We start from the raw sequence: 16,576 nt of genomic DNA, 5'->3' as shown, positions 1-16,576 counted from the left end.
TTCTTTTATGTTTGTACAACAGTAAGCACATATAACCCCTGGGGGTAGAGATATAATCATAGTATAAATGACACAAAGAATGTATTTCTAGGAATTATTTTCATTGTACACTTTTGAAGCAATTGTTTTTTTATGTGCATCTGTGAAGGGTATGGGAAGAGCGGTTGCAGAAAAGATTTGAGGAGATTTTTGCCGGTCATAGTACCTTCCAGTTCCAAAACAAATATGAATTGATGTCAAGTATTTTATTAAAATATGAAAACATAAATATTTATAGCATCTATATATAAAAAGGGTTTGGACTTAGATTTTTTAAAAAAATAAATATTGTATCAATAATTATATTAATGGAACCATTTAGAAGTTAACTGAAACCATATTCATGCAGGTCTAAGTAGCAATCAGTCATTTAGATTCATCAAATCAAAGAAAATGCTAGAGTTTGAATTTGGCATGTTATGTATTCTTTCAAGCGTGATATTAACAATTCTAAACATAAAATCACATATACACAACTTATAAGGAAATGATAATATTTTCAAAAATAAGTGCGACAAATTAGGAAATTATGCAATTATTAAAAAGAGTGTTTAGTAAAGTGAGTTTTAATTACTTTTTCAACCCACAGTACACATGGTTTCATATTTAGTGAAAAAACATTGCACAGTGTCCACCAGTGGTTTAGCCATCCAATATTTAGGTGTTGAGTTTTATCTGATCACTAGGACCCTTTCAATAGCAAATGGATAGCTATAGAGACCACTGGAAGATGTTCCATTTTCATGATTTTAGGGAGTATTGGACTGTGTATGTTAATAGGCTACAAATAACTGCGGATAGATGGGGATGGTGGGTGGTGAGTAGAAGGTCAAATGTCCAGAACTGAGCTTCTGAACTCTCGAACAGAAGACTCCTACTTGGTAGCTGCGGTGGGTACAGGTTGACTGTAAATTTTGCAACAGTTAAACAGTACTGTCATGTACTGAATCCTCCATTTAATAACAGAAGAGACAAGGAACAGAGGCAGCAACTGATGGTCTGCTAATGTATTGTACTTCTGCATACACATTGCTTAGACTGGGGAAGCCAGGGACCATGACCCACAAAAAAGAACTGGTGCTAAAAATTCAGTTTCTGTAAAGAAGAAATGATCTTGGAGAAACTAAGGGACCCTGGAAAGAAGACAACAATCCTGGCTGGAGGAAAGGTTTGGAAAGCGAGGGAAGATCCCAGAGATCAGAGAGCTGTGTGGAGGCAAAACACAGGGAAACCCAGGAAGGGACCTTTGCCAGTGATGCCCAAGAGTGGCAGCTATGAGCAGCAGTACATCATAGACCGATAAAGCATTCTGCCCAGCCTTTCCAGAGCAGCAGAGACCTTTCTGTTAGGAAATGTAACGCTGTGGGCTAGTGAGTGAGTAAGGACATGAGCAGTCAAGTAAGTTCTTGTGAGCTAATCAAGTAGTCTAAAAACTCCTGACTCATTGGTTGTTATCCAGATCCACCATCCAGATTCACAGTCCAGATACCTGTTTTCCATATCCACTACTATTTGTCATTTATTCACTTTGGCTATTAACAGTGCTTGCAGGGCTCTTACCTCTCTCCTGCACTGCTTTGATTAGCACCTGCAGCAGGACAGCATGCAATGACCATGATTTCTCAGGAGCTTCGATTTCCACCCTCAAACATTTCACTCTTCTGTCACCAGCATGGCAAGGGCCCTGCTGATTAGACAGACTTCAGCCAGTTGTTACACAACACTATGGGTTGTCATTTATTGTGTCTTGTCTGTGACACCCTCCTGAAGTGACTACCTTTTCCTTTTGTTTAATGAAGAAGAACTGTCAAGAACATTTTGAAATATAAGCACATTTACATAGTGAATTACTCTTGTTTATATGCTATAAATTCCTTCAAAGACTCTATTTCTTTCAAAGATATTTCTTTCTACAAGCCTTGTTAATTCTTTCCATTATATTTACCACCATCTCCACCTATTTTATTCTGTGGTGTAATGATTTCAAAGTAGAGAAACCAAAATTACTTGTTTGTGATTCTACATATTTCCCAAGAGTCCTTGTTAAGTTATCATTGTAGTTGACCAGAAGTTGGCTGTTAGCTTTTGTAACCTCCCTATTCCTAGCAAAGAGATTCCTAGTTAAGTTCCTTCAGAATTCATAGGCGTATATGTGTGAATAGATGATAATAAGCCAAATGAGACAGGATGAGTATTATTTTTCTTCATCTTCTGGTATTCTCATCTAAGTCAGTTCTTCTGTTTCTTCTCTTTTGATGTGTTAACTTCTTTTCTTCTCTTTAGAGATGTAAACATTTTTTTTTTTAAAGAATTGTTACCAAATCATCTAGTTTCCATTCAGGTTCCCTAAGAAATTCTGGATTCTGTTCTTCTTAAAACAATTTTATTCAACAGTATTTTATTCTCCTAGAAGATTCCTCTCAAAATCTTTTCCTGGCATGTCTCATATCAGGGACATTCTTATTTGTTTGCTTGTTTTGTTTAGTCTTGCCCTCCCTTTACAATTTTGTAAGATTCAGAGGACAGAAAATGACTCTACAGAGCATTTTAAAATATCAGAAATAGGTTAGCAATCAGTCCATCATTACCACTTTTCAGAGACTCTAAATTTCTTCTTTGATACGTTCAATGTAATCACTGTCGAAATGTAGGTTTACTTAAAGACTTAATGTTAATAAAGTGACATAAGGGAAAAGCATCAGCAAAGTGAATGTTTGACACATAAAGAAAGAGATGATAATAGAAATTCTTGAAGGAAAACCAGCAATTTCTAAAGAGAAGAAGACCTGGCTATGTTATGATTAATTTCTTGCTTTGACACTTTTCAATTCTTTGAAAGCTAGTGATAATAAGGAAAATTGCTTCTTAATCTGAGCAGCAGCTTAAATGAAACCAATAAAGCCTAAATAGTCCAACTTTTATGTGTTAGTTAAATATTCTTTTATCTCTTAGAGCTAAAGTGGATAATGAAACTTTTTACTTAAGGGACTTATCAGTGAAAGTGGAAATTTTGATAATTTTACGTTACATGTCTAGAGTGTCAAAATTACATATTAAAATGTAGCTGCCATGGGTAAGAGGGAGTCTTATGGGTTATGAATTAATACTGTCTAAGAGAACAAAAATGGAAGTAATGGATATTAATTTTTCTCTTCTTTTCAATTAGAGATAAAAGTGAATTTCTTTTTCTGTTCATAAGTGTCTCAAAACACATTCTAAGTGATCTAAGAAGAAAGATAGATAAGTCCTGAACTTTGTAGTCTGTTTAGATAAGCAAAAATAGTTAGTGTTAGACAATAAAGATCATGATGGAGTCCTCAGGGTTAGACACTGATGATTGCAGAGAGATTCTTTTTTAAAGAGTATAAGATTCAAAGAATGTTTTAAGCAAATATGTATGAAAACATGACTTATATGAACAAAATAACTTTTAATGTCATTTGGCTGAAGGAAGGTGATGGATCTTGAAGCCAGAAGATAACTCTAAAAGAGCACCAGGTACCACATAGCGAACTAAGAAAAGTTGAACATGGACTTTAGACTGTTCCTGCAGCTTTCTAAACATACATAAAAATGCCTCTTTCCTAAAGGGCTCTGAACTTAATGAACTGAGTAAAAAAAGTGCAGGTAAGAGAAAAAGTGAAAAGTAACTTTTATTATCTTATGCAGAGAATATAGTGACAGAATAAAGAAAAAACAAAAGGTGATCCTCAGGCTTTTTTCAGTTAGATAATTACTGAAATGCACTGCCTTTAAAACTGTTGGTCCTGAAATTGGAGTCTTAAGACTTTGTCTACCTAGCCCTGAAATAAATCATCTTTATCTGTTGTTCTAGAATGACTCTGGATATTGAACAGTAGATATTTAAATGTATTACCCTAAAAAGTTAAACTTCTAAATTAATTCTATTTCTTGGTAGATTGCGGTGTCTTCATCACCCTCATAAACATATATTATAGTGGTGGTTTTGACTACTCTAACTTAGGTACTTAGTTTAACTTAAGTTAGTTTAACTTAGTTTAACTTAGTTTAACTTAAGTTAAATTAATCCAAACTGATTAGTTTAACTTAAAAAAAGAGCAAAGATTGGAAAAACTTTAGATGATCTTCCATTTTCATGGCATCAAGTGTAGAAATAATAGAAACATATATTTCTCTGGAATTTTGGTGTCCGAGGGGAAATCAACCAACCAACCAAAGAATGTGAAGGAATACATGTTCAATGTTGACTTTAATTATTAAAAATATACATATTAAAAGAAATATAATATTACAAGTAATATTGATATGCAGAATTGAAAAGAGACTTAATTTCAGACTTGAAATTATTTGTTATTTGTCATGAATTGCTGAAAGCACCAATGATAGTCTGCTACTTTGAAATGATTTTCAATTCATTTTACTTAAATTCCTTGTTAGGGAGCCTAATATCAGTTTGGTGCAGATTTCAGTGTTTAGCACATGCCGAATGAGATGCAGCAGCTTAAACTAATTTAAAAAATAGTGCTATAATGAACACCGCAATTACCATAGTACCTCATTTTTATATTGCTAGCAAATACAATATTCATCTGAGCTCTATGTATTATTCCACTTTCTAAAGTAAACCACATAACTTTATGTTGACTGCTAGAACAGTGCTGAAAAAGGTGCCTGCAGGGATGGATGAACCAGTGATCGTAGCAGGCATATAGCTTTTCTTTTTGTGCTACACATGCAAGAGATAACTGAAGATTCAATCTTCTCTTTCCCATCTCATTATGAGGAGGGGAAGAGGTGATGTGTACATTTGTGGCCCTTGGATTCTCTTCCTTTGCTTCAGAAACACTTGAGAGCAGATATCTGCCTACAGCCATAAAAGCTATTAAAGAATTACAAAAGCTCAGATCAGCAGAAGCATTTTGCAGTTCAGCCAGGGTGTGCAGTTTGAGAATTGCAAATATCTTGGGTCTGCCTGTGAGAAGTAGTGCCTTTGGGAAGACATTCTAGAAATTGTGCAGGGGATTGTAGTCTGACATGCAGGTGAGAAAATAGAGGCTTACAATATGAATTCTAAGGTACGTTTTAGTATTTTTCAGAAGTGACCTAAGCATTTAGATGCCTGAACTCTAAGTGCCAAAACCACTTTTCAAAGGACACAAACTCCTAACCCACTTAGAATGTCTCTGCATCAGTATTTTAGTTCAAATCAGGAGTGTACTTTGAAGTAAATCTCCCAGTAGCCAATACCCTCCAAAACCCCCACTTCTTGCTATCCTCCACACTGCAGAGCACAAACTTACCTGCTCAGGACCCCAAGAACCTACACATTGTGCTAATTAGTAGTGTAAGGCTTGCCTTGGCCTGGGCCGGTTGTAGCTTATTGCAACAGTCCTAGAGCTCAAACAGTTGATGCCTGCCCTGCTGTAGCTGAAGCCCTGGGAGTGTCATATGTGGTAATGTTCTTAAACTCTTCAGCTGTCACAGAGTTAACAGACAGTCACTCTTTTAATTAGGCTCTGAGCAGTTTTCCAGCTTAAGATGGGACACAGTGAGAAAAAGCAGTGCTAAAAACCCCTATAAAAGTAGCTCCAAGTGGCCCCAAGTCTGCAGAATATGGAACCTTGGTCCTAGCTATGAAGTCATGATACAACTCTAGACCTTCCCTCCCATTCCGGAAGCAAACTGCATCCATCAAACCTTGGACTCAGGGGACTGACAAACACTTCTTTTGCAGAAGGTGTTCTGTGATTGAAGAGCTGTGTCATCACGTGAAGGAGCTACGTGAAAAAGGGAACAGCTTTCATAGTATTCAGGTAAATGAACAAGAGAGAGACTGTATTCAGAGATGCAAGGTGAATATGAGTCAGCAGTACCCTGACAGCCAGGAGGGCCAACTGGGGGGCATCAGGCAAAGCATCTCCAGCTGGTCGAGGGAGGTGATTGTCCCGCTCCGCTCTGCACTGGTGCGACCTCTCCTGGAGAGTTTTGGCCACTGTAATTTAAGAGAGATAATCATCATGGCTAGGCTTCACGAACAAAGGTTTGGAAAGGACTCTACCCACATTTGCTACAAGCATGCTGGTGGCTAAAGAGGCCAATGCAAGACAAATAAGTCCAGTTGCAAAAGGCACAGCAGAAAGACTCCTTGGATGGTATCGGCAAGACGCAATTCTTTCTGCGTGGTCTTTTCTCCTCAGGAGTGATCCTGCGTGTGTTCTCAAAAGCATCAGCAGCGTTAAAGAGTGCGTGTCTCCAGACCTCCTGATTGGAGGCCAGAGTAGACCAGTGATGAAGATCAATACAACCAAGGTTGAGATGTTGTTTCAGGGAGTCCTTGTGGCAGCCAGTGGCAAGTTCACCATAGAGGAAGATCTTAGGGAGGCGGTGGTCCTTCATCCTGGAGAGGTGCCCTGCCCAGGCAACTGTGTTCTCAGCAACATGGCCTCAATGTTTGTGACTGCTGCTTGTTCTAGAACAGATGTATTGGTCGCATAATCTGACCAGTGGATGTTTAGGATTGAACGGAGACAGCGCTGGTGGAAGTGTTCTAGGAGACATAGGTGGTGGCAGTAAATGATCCATGATTCGGACCCATATAAAAGAGTAGACAGCACAATGGCTCTGTAAACACTTGTGGTGGTTTGAGACACCCAGAAATCCAATTCCCAAGTCCAAGCCCCCCTCCCACAACTTACCCCAGTGTGAGAGTGGTTTTCCAGACACAAGACAAGACTCAATACGGGGGAGAAAGGGAATTATATTACAATCACTACACAAATAAAAATTATAATACATTATATACACAATCCTAACTATCTCTCCTATGATAAAGCAATATTTACATTGGATCAAATCTCTTCTTCCTCCAGTAAAAGTCCAGAAGGGAAGAAGGAAAGATCTTTTCCATGTTCAGGGCAGCAGTCTCTCTCTTCTTCAATGCAGCAGCTGAAGCTGGATTGTTGTAGCTGGATCTCTCTCTTCATTACACACAAGGGGGTTTTCTCTCACCCCTAGGACCTTCGACTACAAGCATAGGTTTCTCTCCCATGGACTGCGATTGCCGGGACAAAAGCTCACCTCACCACGTCATATCATGGGGTGTAAGACCCCCATGAAGGTCCCTTCCTTGAGGGGTTGAGTTCCCTCGAGTAAGAACGTTTAGGGCAGCTTTCAGTTCAGTCTTTGCCTTAAGCATTCTATCAGAGCTCCTGTGCTCTGTCTCAGCTGCCAGCCTGGCAGCAGCAGTGTGGGGGGGCAAGGCCACTTCCCCCGCATTCCTTCTGGCCGTCCCAGTCCAGCTTCCAGGACGTCTTAGCTCCTCTCTCTCCGGTGCTGCTGCATTCCAAGATTTCCCTCAAGTAGAGGTCCACCCCCCTCCTTCCAGGAGGGGTCTCAAAGGGGTTTTAGGGGTTTTTTATTCAATTCTGACCCCAAACCAGCTCTGTAGAGCTTAGTCTTCTCTCTCTCTCTCATTCTCTCTCTCTCATTCTCTCTCTCTCTCTCTCTCTCTCTCTCTCCCTCTCTCTGTCTCTCCATTAAACATCTCTGTGTCTTCCTGCTTAGCTGCATGCCATCTTTGCTGCTTCTTCTTATGTCCTTGGCTTTCTGCCACAATTCATTCACTGCTGCTCTGCAGCCGCTTTCAGTATCTCTGGCTGTCCACTCACAGCAAGGAAACTTCTCCCAGCCCTTAGCTACAGTACTCAGTCCAGTTTAACACTGTTTCTGAGTTTCTGCAGCCACCCAGCCAGGGCTGGGGGGGCCTTGGCCCCCAATGGGGCTCCTGGCCCCTCTCTTTCTCTTCGTGATCTCAGAACATGGCCACTTCTCCTTCAATTACAACATCACCCTTCTTTTCCGGTCTGGTGTGATATGTTTAAATTTTGCAGGGGAGCTGATTGGATAAACCCCAAAGGACACCACCCCCTTGGGGGTTACCATTTTTTTTAACTCACCACAACACTGATCTTTGTGCTTTTCTTCAGGTGTTTATTTCGCCAGACTCTTTTTTTTATGGAGTTTTCGAGATAAGCTGTTAGAGAGTGTCCAAAGGAGGGCAAGAAGATGGTGGAGGGCCTTGACAGTCTAAAACATATACATGTAAAGCTGCAACAGGGACACATTGTGCATTTACAAATAGAAAAACAATTGTCAGATTCATAGAATTTCAGCAAAAACTTGGCAGTTTTTTTGCTTATTCTTGGCAGTGTTGAATGTATTCTACTTGTTTTTTTTTTCTGTGTGTATGAGGCGCAAAGCCAATACATACACCCACATATGGGGAATGTTTGGTAAAACCAGATGTTAAGAGGTGAATTCTTCTAGTGCTGGTATCTGGATCTGGGTTTGCTCCCTTGGCACATTCATGTCTCTATCTCCTTGATTGGTTCCGCTACTGGCTACTGTGACATCTGTTCAGCTGTCTGCAGGCTTGGTAAAATGCTGCTGTGTTTCTTTATCTTTCTGGATGTTGGATTTCTTTGATAGTCTCAGGAGAATGTATAATTTAAATTTTATTCCATTGTGTTAGTTAATAGGGCAAAGTATGGATTTGCTAAATGACCCCATACAAAGTGAAAGAACTCAATCCCCATGTCTCTATTTGTCCAATGTGAAGATGTAGAAACCTGTTCTTTCACATATTTTTGCACATAATTTACATGTAGGTTTGTTTTCTTTTTTTAATAACGAGTAACAATATTACATCTGCTTTAAAGAAAGCATTTCTTAGACTGTGTTTATAAAATTCATCCCCTTAAAACAGCACCCCTCTGATCACCTATTCATTATTTAAACAATTTCTCTATAAACAAAATGGGATTACACTTAATATTTTAGTATTTTCAGGCATACTTTAATAATTGAACAGTTTAAATAGCTAAAAAATAGAGGGGAAAAGGTCCATAGTGGGAGAAGGATGTGATGATACATTCAATAACTTCAAGTATTTTGCTGCTAAGCCTGGTTGTGTTTAACACCATGTGATCCTTTCCTGCAGTCATCAGCAGGCAAGATTTTTATAGTCTTGAAGTGCATGAGCAAATTAATATATGTTGCTGTATATGAAGTAATATTAAAGATTTTTTTACAATCAGAAATTAACTGGATCCTGATCTCTTTTGACTATTTCTTTCAAATGCCATATGTTTGTATTGTTCTCAGGCTGAAATGCCTTCCTTTTTTGAATGGGATTGCAGCATCTCTTGTTCCGCACTTCACTGCACATCAGAGCCTAAGACTAGTGTTATAGAGCTTCTTGCCTTTGGAATCTATGATCAGTTGAAGGATGTACTGCCACATTAGAGCTTCTTCAAAGATCCTGAGATTAGCTCAGTTGCTTAGAACATTGTGCTAATAACACTGAGGTCATGAGTTTGATCCCTATATGGACCATGTACTTAAGAGTTGGACTTGATGATCCTTGTGGGTCCCTTCCAACTCAGCACATTCTGTGAAAAAAACTAAAGCAATCTTAAGGGACAGTTCTCATTGAAAGATCACGGGAGCTCCCTCTGAATAAGGAAAGGAAATCTGCCTTTCAGTGAAATATTGTTTAACTACACACAAGAGCAAAGCAATCAGAAAGAGAAAGTTTAAAACAACAATTCTTAGCAGAGCTCAGTAAACCCTTTAAGAGTTAGGTAGGTTTAATTTATGTTAAGTGTTTGAACTCTTCTGAGAACAGTTAGTGTTTTCTTCTCATTGCTTTCTCAGTTACTGAAATTAAATCCTTTGTTTCATTTTGTTTAATAAAGAAGTTTCTTTTGTCTTTATATGCTGCTTAAGGTTGTGGGTTTTTTTCCTTTTGGTAAAAAGTATGTGTCCTTTTAAAATCAGTTTTGAATGTATTGTCTCTGTACTTTATTTTTTATATTATATTTTGCAACAGACAGAAGAGTGGTTAATCTTAAAGGAGAATCATTTACCCAGCAAGACTGTCCCATCAACTTTCCTTTCAGATTTCTGCCTAAAATGGTAGAGTAGAAATAATGGTCAGGTTTAACCTAATTCCAGAAACCTGGGTAATGTCATGAAAAAAATAAACAACCCTGAATTATTGATATATACATTTTAAGAATGAGATAATGTTTGTGAACTGGACTGGAGAACAAGTATTCCATTTTAAAAAGAGAAAAATTAATATAAAAGTGGAAGCATAACTTTGGTGAGTATAGAAAAGAAATACTCAGAGGTTCACATTGTAGGCCATCTGCTACGAACTCTTAGGCCTCTACATGCCAGTTGAATTTCCCATTCAACCTACAGAGAATGTGGCAACTAAGCTATTTATTCTTATTCTACTTACTCTATCATTACTTTACATTACATTAACTGCACACCATCCACCCTGCACACTTAATCAGGTATGGGTCCTCTAAACCCCTGCATCATTAACTACTTACCAAAAAGTCATTATTATCTGATTGCTGTTCAGCAGACTTTGTAAAATGAATTGGTGATCTCAGGCAAATGTCCGCAACTCAAAGAGTTAGTGCTGCATTTGGTATTACTTTATTATTGAAATAATAAGCAAATAGAGTGGTATATCACCCATTGAATTATACAGTGACTTGAAAAGGTATCTCTGCAGCTAAGCTTTACATAGTCAAGAGAGGCAATATGCTTTGTTTGCAGAAATTTCTGTTTAAAAACTGGCATTTTCTGTGTCCAGAACAATCAATTTTTTTACCACAGACTACAAACACATGGACATTACAGCAGAATTAAATTAGGTAAATACACAGATGAAATGTATATGTTTTAGTCTAAGAGATTTAACAGTGAAGAATGCTGACAAACTAAACAAGTCCTGGCATATTATTATGGATTTATCAGTGAAATAATAACTGCACTTTGGGGACTGGTTAGAAATAGCAAACACTGAGAAGAAAACAGAAAACATATTCTGGTCTGCACTGAACATCTTTCCATCTCCAACTACAGTTTAGTGTCTATATTTTATTCTTATTTTTGCAGTCCATAGAAATTCAACATGAAACAGAAAAAAGAAATCAAATGAGAATACACAAAAAGTGTTCAAAAATACGGTCAAAATTCCTAAGAATTGGGAATTTAACAAATGACAATGTTACTTAAGTGTTATGTGGCCATTCGTACAATAGATTCATTCAAAATAATGCTATCCCATTACATATTGATGTCATGTCAACACATAATCATAGTCTAATATGATGTGATGCCAAGAGTAAGGAATTAGTCAGCTTTTAAAAGGTAATACATTCCCAAGCCCCTTCTATGCTTACTAATTTCATCTACCTGGACAATTGCCAATGTCAGATCTACTAGGAAAGCTGTGAAGGAATCACACTGGAGTAAGCTCATTGTTTTATTTATTTATTGCATGATTCTTCAATCTGTTACTAAAAAAGGAAATAAGATATCTCTAGGCAGAACCGTGTGACAGGCTTATCTGCTTGGCAGTTAGATGTGTCTGAGGGGGTACTGTAAACAGAAGTCACATATTTAACAAAAATATATTTTCTCATGTAAGAAATATTGTCAAAGGTTGGTTTTCTCACTGAGTATTTGGTAAACGTTCTTTAAAAATTATAGGATTCCTGCACATTATCCCATATTCCCCATTGTTCTCTTACAGACAGGGACACTGGCATCCATAAGGCTCAGGATGAAAAGAGAACTGAAATATCATGATTTATACTTTTGAGTGAATGCACCTTTTGCTCCTTCTGTTATACTTCTGTGCAGTACCAACCTATACTTTTCACTGCATCATTGCAGTTAATTGCAGCTTCAATTTCTAGTTCACATTATTTCGTAGCAGGTGCAAGACAGCACCTCTTGTATATCTGCAAGTTGTGATAGAGATGGGAATTCTTTACTTATGTAACGATGAGTTTCTCAGCATGTGAAGGAAGTGATAAAATTTGATTTTTGCACTACCTGTATATTTGTTTGCTGAGTGCAGAGATCTCACAATACAGAAAAGGAATAAAATACAAAGAACTACAAAGAAGACATTAAATGCAACATCAGGGAATGAAATTTTCTGCTTCAAAAGAAGTACCTATGATGAATGTGGCAATTACTGTGAACAGACAAGGCAACAAATGAAGGACTTGGAGAATGGTGCAGATAGACACTCATGACAGATGTTATAAGAATGCCAAGGGACAGATTGCCAGACAAGTAAGTCAGAAAAGACACTGACAAATATACTGCAAGGGACGACTTTTCAAAGAAGGTCAGAAAAGAAGAAAAATGATCTTATATAATGTAAATCTATAACAAACCTATGCTTAGCATCTAAACAATTACAAAGCAGTATACAAAATGATAGAGGAAAGCTACCATGTCAGAAAAAAGAAACCTGTATTCTGAAGGTGTTTCTTTGTCCCAGATAATTGCTCTCTCTCATAAACTCTACACTACAAAATAACTTTATCTTTACAGAAGTGCTAGAGGAATCAATACTTTAGGCATGCTTAACAGGACATGGGAAGAGGTATGTATCTCAGAATGGGTTCAACAGATCCAGTATGAAGCAATCTAAAATGAGCAACAAAGATATTTTGAAGGGATGGTTTGGCAAAAAGAACAGAATAGGAAGAGATATTTATGCATTTCATCTAAATAAGAAAAGTTATATCTCTTCATTCCTCTGTCTCCATCTCCCTTTCTATGAAAATTATTATCAATTTTTATGTCACACGTATGCGTGTACAGAAATACATACAGTCCCATATAAACAAAGAAATCTGTGCCAGTCACCTCAATAAAATGGAGTCTTGTGTTCAGAACTTCAGTTTCATTTGGTTTAAATGAGGAATTTGAACCAAGTCATCATATTCCAAGGAGAAGTTCTAAGAAGGGGAACACTGGATCATATGGGGGAAGATTAAAGGAAAAAGTCTCCTTCCTAGGTATTTTATAGGACAAAAAAGTAATGATCAACGTGAGAACAAGAGGTTGTCATGCTATGTTGCACCGTATCATCATAACCTGGACAGTTTCAGTTTGTCTTTTGGTCGATAAATATTAGAGAAAAAATAAAGTCAGCATACTGGAAATTCTTATTTACATCCTCTAATTATGCACTTCTGAGAGATAATTTCAGTAGAGGTGAAAAGAAAAACACTTAATAAGCACCAAGTTTTTTTTACATAAGTATATGCAGTAACTGAATTCTGTATAAATGTTCTCCATTTTTTGCTTCTTGTGTTGGCAAGCAAGTTGATTGGACTACTTGTCCATGCAAGTGACCAATGATTTGCCTTTTTTTTTTTTTAACTTCCTCTGGATTATTCAATAGTGGTCAAAATAAGAGACACATTGAATATGTAATGGTTGCTCAGATTTGATTAGGCTGTAATGAAATGAACATACCCCACTCTAGTCTAGTTGTTTGTCAACAACTAGAACAAAATATGAACAAATATGAACAAAACTAGACTTCAGTGAAAGATGATAGACTAAGAGAGATTTCTTCCCAACCTTATGCATTTTTTTGCATATGAATATGTAAATGTTTAATTTCCTACATGAGAACTCTGGCTAATGAAATCCCTTCATCACATGAAAATAATTTCATGAATATTTGTGATGTATTTGGACACTATAGAATTAAAGACTGAAATGTAGTGCATCAAGGTTAAGATCGCAAAGAAATTTGTAATACTGACACATTAGCTTGTCATTGCTTTACTTTGCAATGACACGAAATGAATTACTGAACTGAACTGAACTGAACTGAAAGTTCAGTTCTTTTTTGTATGAATTATGTATTAATATCTTTGAATATCTACATTTGCATTCATGTTCTGTAATTCTATAGTATGAAAAGAATCCCAAGAAATCACTGAGAAGTAAACAGAATACGAAAAAGAAGAGACCAAGAGAGGTAAATCTAGAATCTCTTTCTCTTTTTTCTTCAGAGCTTATTTACAAAGTTCAGTTGCTTGAGCTGGTGAATTAAGAACAGCTTGAGCTGGTGAATTAAGAACAGCTCTACTACAAACTCAGAATTTATTTTCCTTCCTTTCTTCCTTTCTTCCTTTCTTCCTTTCTTCCTTCCTTCCTTCCCCCTTCCTGCCTTTTATCTCTCCTTTCCTCTCCGAACCTCTCCTCTCCGAACCTCTCCTCTCCTCTCTGAACCGAACCGAAACGAACAGAAACGAACCTCTCCTCTCCTCTCTGAACCGAACCGAAACAAAACGAAACGAACCTCTCTGAACCTCTCCTCTCCGAACTTCTCCTCGCCCTCACCCTTCTTTTCCCTCTTTTTTCTTCTTCTTCTTCTCCTCTCTCTTTTTTTTTTCTTTTTTTTTGTTGTCGAAGTGATGTCTAGGTATTTAATTGGCAGTGTTTGCCTCTAAAAAAAAAAGGGGGAAACTATATTCTTACGTATAAAGAGTAAACCAGCATCTATAATGTCCTACATGAGGACTAATCTACTGTTCACATGCAACAAACAACTTCTTTTCATTCCTAAAGGTATTAAATGAGATGTAGTTACGTGACGAGACAGTGAACCATTGTCTTTTTGTTATTATATAATTGCAGATTCAAAGAAAAAAGTTGTAAGGGACCCATAGGGTTCACCAAGTCCAGCTCCTTGTTCCTTGCAGTATTACCTAAAATTAAACTACGCTAAGAGCAGAGTCCTTGATATTTTTCTATCCAGTCAATCTATCCAAGGATAATAATTTTTTTCTGCATATTATTTTATGTTTGTAAATGCATAATCTGTGCTGAAGTAAAACTGAGAAATCTGAATGAGTGGTTTATATTTCTACAGTATTAGCTGGTTGGACCTATCAGTTCTGAATTAATAAGTAGAATAGGAGCAGCACTGACTATCTGCTGGTTAACGTATTTTTTAAGTATGACAAAATATTTTTGAAAATATGCTTAAAGGCAGAAAATTATTTTTAATTTACTGCATTCAGGTAAAGAATTTTCATTACACAGCGACTAAAAGAACAGGATGAAAAGTGAAAATCATTAAAGATTTTTGGTTTTTTAAGGTGTGGAAAAAGTCAGCAAAAGTGTAGAAGTGATCTTGCAAGTATTAAAAACAAATATTTAGTTAGTAGATAAAATGTCAGTCTGAACAGAGAAGACAGGGAAAACACATTTCCCAGCTAAAACAAGCATAAAACAAACAATTAGAAAATGTCATCATTGTCATGTACCTATACAAAGCAAACATGGAAAGATTTTTAATTATAGCCTTGATAAGTCAGTGAAATGAATGAGATTAAAATGAAACTATACCTACTAGTGTAATATTTAGCAATTTTCAGTGAGAATCTCAAAGTAAATATCAAAGCAGGTCAAGAAATCAAGGAACAGTGTCTTCATTCCGGAAAAAGAAATATTAACATACCACAATTTCTTTGAGTACTATCAATCTTGTTTAACGCAGTTGTGGGTTTTTTTTTTTTATTTAACTGAAAGTTGCATCTCAGAATTCTGGTTTTTATAATTTTTGATTTGGAATATTCTGCAGCAGCAGTCATTCAGAACCCAGATGATTCTTTAAATTAATGGCCTCATTTCTCCTCCTATATCTTGATCATAATATCTCTAAATATATGAAGACTTTCTACATTTCTAAAGCTTTGATATAATATTTCACCTTAGCCATTTTGACCATTGGTTGATATAAAAATCAAACAGTTGATTTGTTTTGTCAAGACCAACTAACAGTGACCATTCCTTTAAATATTATTCACAACATATTTTTAGAAATAAAAACTGGCAATATTCCAGTATACCCTTCCAGGACGACTTCTTCTGACACCATGATATCACAGGATTTTTAAAGATTGGAAGATCTTTTCTATTCAATGGTAAAGATCAGGTCTTTGAACTGATTAAAGTCATATTTCCTCTTAATCACTCTGTATTTCTTGTTTGGTTTTGTTTGGTTGGACTGGGTTTTTTTCTGAACTTCGAAGTTTAAACTTTGAAAAGTTAAATACTGAAATACTGGCTTGTGTATGCTGACACTGCTAATCCTGTTAAATATAATCTTTTTAACTGGCCCTTGCAAATGTTACTGAAGTTTTGCTTCATTTAAAATCCTAAAATTGCCCTAAGGCATCCTTTCAATTTTTATTTCTTCTTCATCCTGCTGTGCCTCCTTACAGCATGCAACTAGCAAACATGCTTATAGTTATATTCACAATGATCCAGAAACCTAATAACCTGATAACCTTTATCTACATAATTATACCTACATATCTGTTACATTTTAGGGAGTCTAAACAGATCAGTGCTCTCCAAGAGGTGAATTTGTGAAGAAAGATTGAGAAATACTTATATAATGGAACTTTATCGATGGTGTTGTCAAACTGTAACTAATCCAATGTTTAATTAATATTTTACAAGAAGCATTCTTCTCCCTTAATTTTGATATTTGTTACAACAATGTACAGACATCTTCCCGCACAACTGCGACTGTAGAGTTAAAATGTTATTTCCAATGTCTGAGACTTGATTCGAGGAAAGTACCAGTTCAGATCGTGGTTTGCACATACTTTATTGAATAGTAAAGTAGTAATTCAACTAA

The 16,576-nt window shown here is 36.6% G+C and overlaps 1 long non-coding RNA gene across 1 annotated transcript; it reads left to right on the top strand.

The window, feature by feature from the left end:
* The first annotated feature begins 5,693 nt into the window (after positions 1-5,693).
* Positions 5,694-15,853, top strand: LOC108497612. The gene is made up of 4 exons (XR_001874901.1): positions 5,694-5,834; positions 11,969-12,189; positions 13,835-13,900; positions 15,751-15,853. It is a non-coding gene; the product is annotated as an uncharacterized LOC108497612 (long non-coding RNA).
* Positions 15,854-16,576: the final 723 nt, after the last annotated feature.

This window comes from Lepidothrix coronata, unplaced genomic scaffold (assembly GCF_001604755.1).
Source record: "Lepidothrix coronata isolate B3197 unplaced genomic scaffold, Lepidothrix_coronata-1.0 Scaffold50, whole genome shotgun sequence".
NCBI lineage: Eukaryota > Metazoa > Chordata > Aves > Passeriformes > Pipridae > Lepidothrix > Lepidothrix coronata.
Note: the sequence above shows the minus strand (reverse complement) of the source record. Positions and strands in the feature narration are given on the sequence as shown.